Here is a 7660-nt window from a genome sequence, read left to right as displayed (position 1 = left end):
TTCTTTTAAATAGGACTTGCTTTTACTGTGCTCACTGTAATTGGATGAATTTGATAATCTCAAAAAAAATATTTTTGCGTATAATGTGTTTTTAAAACAAAAACAAAAAAGATATTCTGACAGCATTAAAAAAACTATTTGTACATGTCTGTACCATCTCTTTTGGAATCTTGTCTTTCCCCTTGTTCTAAGTTCTAATTTTGCATACACTTATTTATTTCAAGCTAGCAATTCCCCCTCCCCATTATGTGAAACTATAATCTGCTATTATATTGGGTACAAACTATACCCAGAAAATATAAATCACATATTTGAAAACACTGGATTTAGAAAACATTTAAAATACTACTACCTAAAGATCAAACAATTCAGTCATTTAACTAACACAAAAAATATTTTTGGTTTTGAAAGAATAAAACAAAACGAGGCTTTAAAAAAAAAAAAAAAAGAAAAGAAAAAAGTAGTTGTCTGTAAGGTAGAATAATGAGGGAGAGGAGATTCTCCAACAATAAAGTCCCCACCAGACATAGTGAATCCCTATAAAGGGAGATGACTATTAAGGCTAAGCAACATTTGACCATCTTATTTTTAATTTCTCTCTTTTTCTCTGTGCAACTTTACAAGCTTGCCTCTTGACGTGTATTGTATAGTCTGCACATTTCATATGATCTCTTCATATTATCTCTTCCCACATCACACTTACCATTCATGCAAATTATCAGATGTAAGCAAAATCGGCTTTTTTGTCTTTTTCTTAAAAGGTTTTAGATAACGAGAATATAACAGCAGGTATAAGGATTAAATCAAGTAAGTCAATTTGTATTTTCTAATTACTATGGATTTCTGTTGTGTAATACATTCTGGTTTATCATGGAATCTGCGATTGGAGTTGTATTGCATGTTGACTGGACGGTAAGTATTTCACTCCGTAAATGTGACAATACTGTAACTATTTTATTGTAAAACATGTTCTGGAACAACTTCAGTACAGCAGGTTATAAATTGCTGGTTAGCTACAAAAAGGGTTAAATGTTTTTCTGTGAATCATAATATAACTAAAGTGTTTTTAATTAATTAATTAATTAATTGGTGGGAAATTCCAGGAATATCTTTTGCTTAGTATAACTTACTCATCACCTAACGATTGGGAATAGTGACACAAGGGTATGTATCTCTATATACAGTGATCCCTCGCTATATCACGCTTCGACTTTCGCGGCTTCACTCTATCGCGATTTTTTTCTCGCACACGCTTACGTCACTACGCATGCGCTTTCTGAGAACTTTTATCTAAGCCCTACGATGGCTCCTAAACGTGCTGCTTTTTCTAAGCCTTCTAACAATAAAACTAAGTGCCGGAGGAAGATGCTTACTATCCAGGAGAAGGTGAAACTCTTGGATATGATTAAAGATGGCAATACCCTACAAAAGCCTCCTCACGCATATGAAAAGACCGCGCCAGCAACTGCCTATCAAGATGTTCTTCAGCCGCGCACCCAGACACCCACTGCCTACTCCTAGTACTTCTTCACTGCACCATCTCTGAAGACTCTCCTACTGAGGTCGTGCCTTCATAGGTTAGTGGTTGTGTGCAATTAAATGTATAGTACAATAATCTACTATATAAAAGTGTTCGGGATTGTCCTTCCGTCCCGTGAGTGCAAAGCGTAGCGGTATTCCGCTTATTACGGACTTACTACTTGCGGCTTGAGGTACGAAGCAACACGATGTCAGCAGAGTTCTGGTGCTCTCATCGTTCCCTTGCTTTTGTGTGCGATGCGCTGAAAAAATAGACAAAATTATCTCTGGAAATAATTAATGTTGATGGAGTACAAATGCCTCACCATGTAGTAAATATCAGGGGAGATGGTGCTTGCTTATTCTCATCTATAGCTTATTTAGTGCATGAAACTCCGTCTTTAGTGGTACAGATTTGGGCTGACATTGTACGACTTTGGACAGGCACTTGAGGGGATAAAAAAAAAACTTAGGTTTTCGGGAGATGTTATGAATGGGCACTTTGATGTTCTCATTCCCTACACGTACATGCCTGATGTACACATGGAGCGCACAAAAATTGAGGATAGAAGTCGGTACGAAGCGATGTGATGTGAGCAGAGTTCTGGTGCTCTCATTGGTCCCTTGCTTTTATGCGCGATGCGCTGGAAAAATAGACAAAATTATGTCTCTGGAAATAATTAATTTTGATGGAGTACAAATGCCTCACCGCATAGTAAATATCAGGGGAGATGGTGCTTGCTTATTCTCATCTGTAGCTTATTTAGTGCATGAAACTCCATCTTTAGCGGTACACATTCGGGCTAACATTGTACGACTTTGGACAGGCACTCGAGGGGATAAAAAAAAACTTAGGAATGGGCACTTAGATGTTCTCATTCCCTACACTTACTTGCCTGATGTACACATGGAGCGCACAAAAATTGAGGATAAAAGTCGGTCGCCTTAAAAGGCAAGTGCGCCTAGTAACATTTTTGTAATGTCTAATATGCCTTATTTTCTCTTATTTTGTCTAATATATTGGGTAATATGAGTGTAATGGTGACTAAAGGGTGTTATTTCATGTCTAGAGGGCTCTAATGTTAAAAAACATATTTAGAAGGTCGTAAACAGGTTTTCTATACTCTAACTGCGAAAATATTCGATTTTATAAATAAAGAATCCTATATCGTGAAAATTCATTTATCACGGTAGAGTCTGGAACGGATTAACCGTGATAAACGAGGGTTCACTGTATAATCTTTATTTGGATCTTGATCTTTGTTTGTCCGTGAATGAATTAGAAGAAGAAGCACTAGATGGCAGTAGAGAGACAGCTAAAACATAGGCATTGCATTAAGAATCTCCTCCAGGCTTATACTACTGAAGACTGTAGTACTCCAGTCACACCTCAAAACACAGACATTCAAACTAAAGAAATTGTTGTGCTTTAAATTAACTAAAGAGATCTTCATTTAGATCTTGATCTTTGTTTGTCCGCGTAGTCCACCTTCCAGTTTAGTACGTTGTTGTTACTCACGGATGTCAACAATGTGCCAGAATAACGAAAGGGGTGGTGGACAGTGTAACGCTGGTTAGCTCCTGAGGCCTGGGTAGAGAATGAGATTGCCGAAGATAAAAGGTACGTGCCTACGTAACATATGAATGAAAGAAAGACAGTGGGTAAAATGAATGACAACGTAACAGCACGTTCCGGAAATTATTATTGTTACATTGTAGCCGGCGAGTGCTGCGCGTCTCACAGTTGTACCGTGGCTTGCTCACATGTCAGTGAAGTGATCCCTATTTATGCTTTAAAGAGCCTGGATACCTATGTGTCCCCCTTTTATAACCATTGCTCCGTGTATATTGCCTTACTCTTTGATTGCAACAAAGCAACCTGCGAGATTGAAGAAAGGTTGAGAAGACATCGTGAGAAGAAACGATAGCGTCGTGAAAACGAGACTGACTGTGAACGGACAGAAGCAGAAATGCTCCTACACCACCACATAATTACGATTCGGACAGTGATTCCGAGTAGGCCGTTCCTATCGAATCAATATCCAAGGGTTTTCTTTTGTAATTTTGTTTCCCTTATAAAAAATCATAATGCTGTGCGACGAAGGGCCCAGTTCACGACTGGCAGCCGCGTTTAAACAGGGAGCTCTTCACAGACAACTTTAACACACGCAACATAGTTTGGCGCACATGGCTAGTATATTGTATAAAGTGCTTAGAATTCAAGGAAGGATGAGTAAAAAAAAAAAAAGGACAGAGAAGGGAAAAATTAAAAAGAGCAAAGAGGATGTTTACTTTTTGTGATTTGTACTTGTTGAAAATGGGTGTAACGGTCACAGGTCATCTTCTTGCAAGCCGTTGCTTCAGTCTGGTGCCACATGGCAAACACATGGGTGTTCCCAGGAAGATCCATAGCTGGATTAAGTACTTCAGGCCTCAGACACCTAGAATATCTATCTATAACGTTTACCCAAAAACAAGGCCAACTGGTGTACACAGATTATTTACAAAAATTACAGAAGCTGGGATGCATCATGTGGACTTGTGAAAAGATGAGTGGTAAGCCCAGGCGATGAGTGGCAAATACCAGTGACAATGCTGCTGGTGGCCAGACTTGAACATGGCCAATCGTGTGGTGAAAGTCTGGTGAATGTGCTCAACCTCTTTATCAGTTTGCAGGCATCAGTGTCTGCAACTAATTGCCATTGTGGATCCTGGTAGACCAGGACTGGAGAACTCAAGTGTAGTGGCACATTCATCGTCCCATCAGAAAGGTTGGTCCTTGTGAGTTAGGCAGTGAAAAGGTGCTGTGATAATAGCACAGCCTGTGATGAAAAGATGGTAGTAGGAGACTAGGGCCTTGAAGGTCTTTACCTGGGAAACTGGTCAGCATGGAGGGTCTGTGGCAGCTCCATCCTGTATCACAATGTGACTCATGAAGTGGACCTTTCTTTGGAGCAGGTAACATTTCATAGGGTAAAAACATACAGTAGCCTAACTCTCTGAATAGCCAGGAAAAACCTTGCACCAGTTTTGGATGGCCATCTCTAATACTGAAGCATAAATTAGCAGGTCATGACAGTAGCAGATATACTTATTGCAGAGTATGCCAGCCAAAACCTCCTTCATCAGGTACTCAAAAGTCGAGAGTGCATTGATCAAGCCAAACAGCATCACCCAGAACTGCCACAGACATTCTCCCAGTGTTCATGTCAACTTAGATTTGGCTGCCCCACCTGCCAGGAAATGCACTAACATTGAGCTTGCTGAGTGGTGTGTTGGTTGTTCAGCTTTTTCAGGAGTAGTGTCTCTGAAGCAGAAGGAGATGGGTCAGGCATTTTTAAACTTGAGACTGTATCACCCAGGGGGCCACCATGCTGCATTTGGGTCTCCATTGTAGTTTTTTTGAGGTTGACTTAAGAAATCTGACAAGTAAGAGCAGACCATTCACTCCATCAAGCTTGCTTGCTTAGCTAAAAGCTAAGCTATTCAAGTAACTGGTCCAGATGCTTCTTAAATGTTTTTAATATTTCTGCTTCAGCTACAGGTCTCTCTGGTTTCTTCCAGATTCCCAGAACTCTTTGCATAAAGAAGTGCTTCCTGGCTTCAGTCCTAAATGCACTTTCCCATAATTTCAACAGGTGTTCTCAAGTACACGATTCACCCTTAGCTGAAGGAATTCTGTTGGATGTTATCAATGCTTTTAAGCATCTTTAAGACCTGCATGAAGTCCCCATAAAGTCTCTTCTGATCAAGACTAAACAGGTTTAGTTCTCATCTGTAACTGCATATTTTTTTTTAAATTAAAAATATGGAAATTTAAGGCTTTTTATTTTTAATTAGATATCAAACTACACTATACTTCTTACATTAAAATAAAAAATAATTATAGAATCGTTTGCTCTTACATAAGTAAAATTAATCACTGGTTAAAACTGAGAAATAAAATATTAGGGGATTTAAGAAACATTTTTGGTGTTTTGTACCTAATGGGAATTAAGAACTTAGACATTTTGAAACATTTAATTCCTGGAGTTGCTAAGCCAAGAAAAAAAAGTTGAGAACGTCTGGCTTAGAGAGATCCCACATTTAGTCACATATGCCTCAATAGTCTGCTGTAGTTAAGCATGTACGTTCATTAATAGGTCTACTACTATCAAACATTATGCTGTATTACTAATATTAGCAGTGAGCAAAAATATAAGATCATGGTGTACAGTGGTGTGAAAAACTATTTGCCCCCTTCCTGATTTCTTATTCTTTTGCATGTTTGTCACACAAAATGTTTCTGATCATCAAACACATTTAACCATTAATCAAATATAACACAAGTAAACACAAAATGCAGTTTTTAAATTATGGTTTTTATTATTTCGGGAGAAAAAAAAATCCAAACCCCCATGGCCCTGTGTGAAAAAGCAATTGCCCCCTGAACCTAATAACTGGTTGGGCCATCCTTAGCAGCAATAACTGCAATCAAGCATTTGCGATAACTTGCAATGAGTCTCTTACAGCGCTCTGGAGGAATTTTGGCCCACTCATCTTTGCAGAATTGTTGTAATTCAGCTTTATTTGAGGGTTTTCTAGCATGAACCGCCTTTTTAAGGTCATGCCATAGCATCTCAATTGGATTCAGGTCAGGACTTTGACTAGGCCACTCCAAAGTCTTCATTTTGTTTTTCTTCAGCCATTCAGCGGTGGATTTGCTGGTGTGTTTTGGGTCATTGTCCTGTTGCAGCACCCAAGATCGCTTCAGCTTGAGTTGACGAACAGATGGCCGGACATTCTCCTTTAGGATTTTTGGTAGACAGTAGAATTCATGGTTCCATCTATCACAGCAAGCCTTCCAGGTCCTGAAGCAGCAAAACAACCCCAGACCATCACACTACCACCACCATATTTTACTGTTGGTATGATGTTCTTTTTCTGAAATGCTGTGTTCCTTTTACGCCAGATGTAACGGGACATTTGCCTTCCAAAAAGTTCAACTTTTGTCTCATAAGTCCACAAGGTATTTTCCCCAAAAGTCTTGGCAATCATTGAGATGTTTCTTAGCAAAATTGAGACAAGCCCTAATGTTCTTTTTGCTTAACAGTGGTTTGCGTCTTGGAAATCTGCCATGCAGGCCATTTTTGCCCAGTCTCTTTCTTATGGTGGAGTCGTGAACACTGACCTTAATTGAGGCAAGTGAGGCCTGCAGTTCTCTAGACGTTGTCCTGGGGTCTTTTGTGACCTCTCGGATGAGTCATCTCTGCGCTCTTGGGTTAAGTTTGGTCGGCCGGCCCCTCCTGGGAAAGTTCACCACTGTTCCATGTTTTTGCCATTTGTGGATAATGGCTCTCACTGTGGTTCGCTGGAGTCCCAAAGCTTTAGAAATGGCTTTATAACCTTTACCAGACTGATAGATCTCAATTACTTCTGTTCTCATTTGTTCCTGAATTTCTTTGGATCTTGGCATGATGTCTAGCTTTTGAGGTGCTTTTGGTCTACTTCTCTGTGTCAGGCAGCTCCTATTTAAGTGATTTCTTGATTGAAACAGGTGTGGCAGTAATCAGGCCTGGGGGTGGCTACGGAAATTGAACTCAGGTGTGATACACCACAGTTAGGTTATTTTTTAACAAGGGGGCAATTACTTTTTCACACAGGGCCATGTAGGTTTGGATTTTTTTTCTCCCTAAATAATAAAAACCATCATTTAAAAACTGCATTTTGTGTTTACTTGTGTTATATTTGACTAATGGTTTGATGATCAGAAACATTTTGTGTGACAATACTGCAAAAGAATAAGAAATCAGGAAGGGGGCAAATAGTTTTTCACACCACTGTACTTTGCAGCTTTGGGATTATATTAGTGGGGGATACCATTCAGATAACTTTGCAGGAAGAAGGTTTTACTGGTGTTTGCTAGAATATTTCTACAGCCCTTTCAAAGGTGACTTCTCTGAGAGCAGAGCACCACACCCATGCATATCAGAAGGAACACAGCTCTTAATTATATTCTTGGCCTTTGCTAAGGCAGTTTGACATTGTGAAAGAAAAATTAACTCTTTACCAGCTACTTAAGGTTAATAGCTGACAAAACCATTTTGCTGTAATGGCAGGTTATTCATACAGGCGTCTGTCATAAGAGGGTGCAGTAAGCTGA

Source organism: Polypterus senegalus, chromosome 17, assembly GCF_016835505.1.
Source record: "Polypterus senegalus isolate Bchr_013 chromosome 17, ASM1683550v1, whole genome shotgun sequence".
Taxonomy (NCBI): Eukaryota; Metazoa; Chordata; class Cladistia; order Polypteriformes; family Polypteridae; genus Polypterus; species Polypterus senegalus.
Note: the sequence above shows the minus strand (reverse complement) of the source record.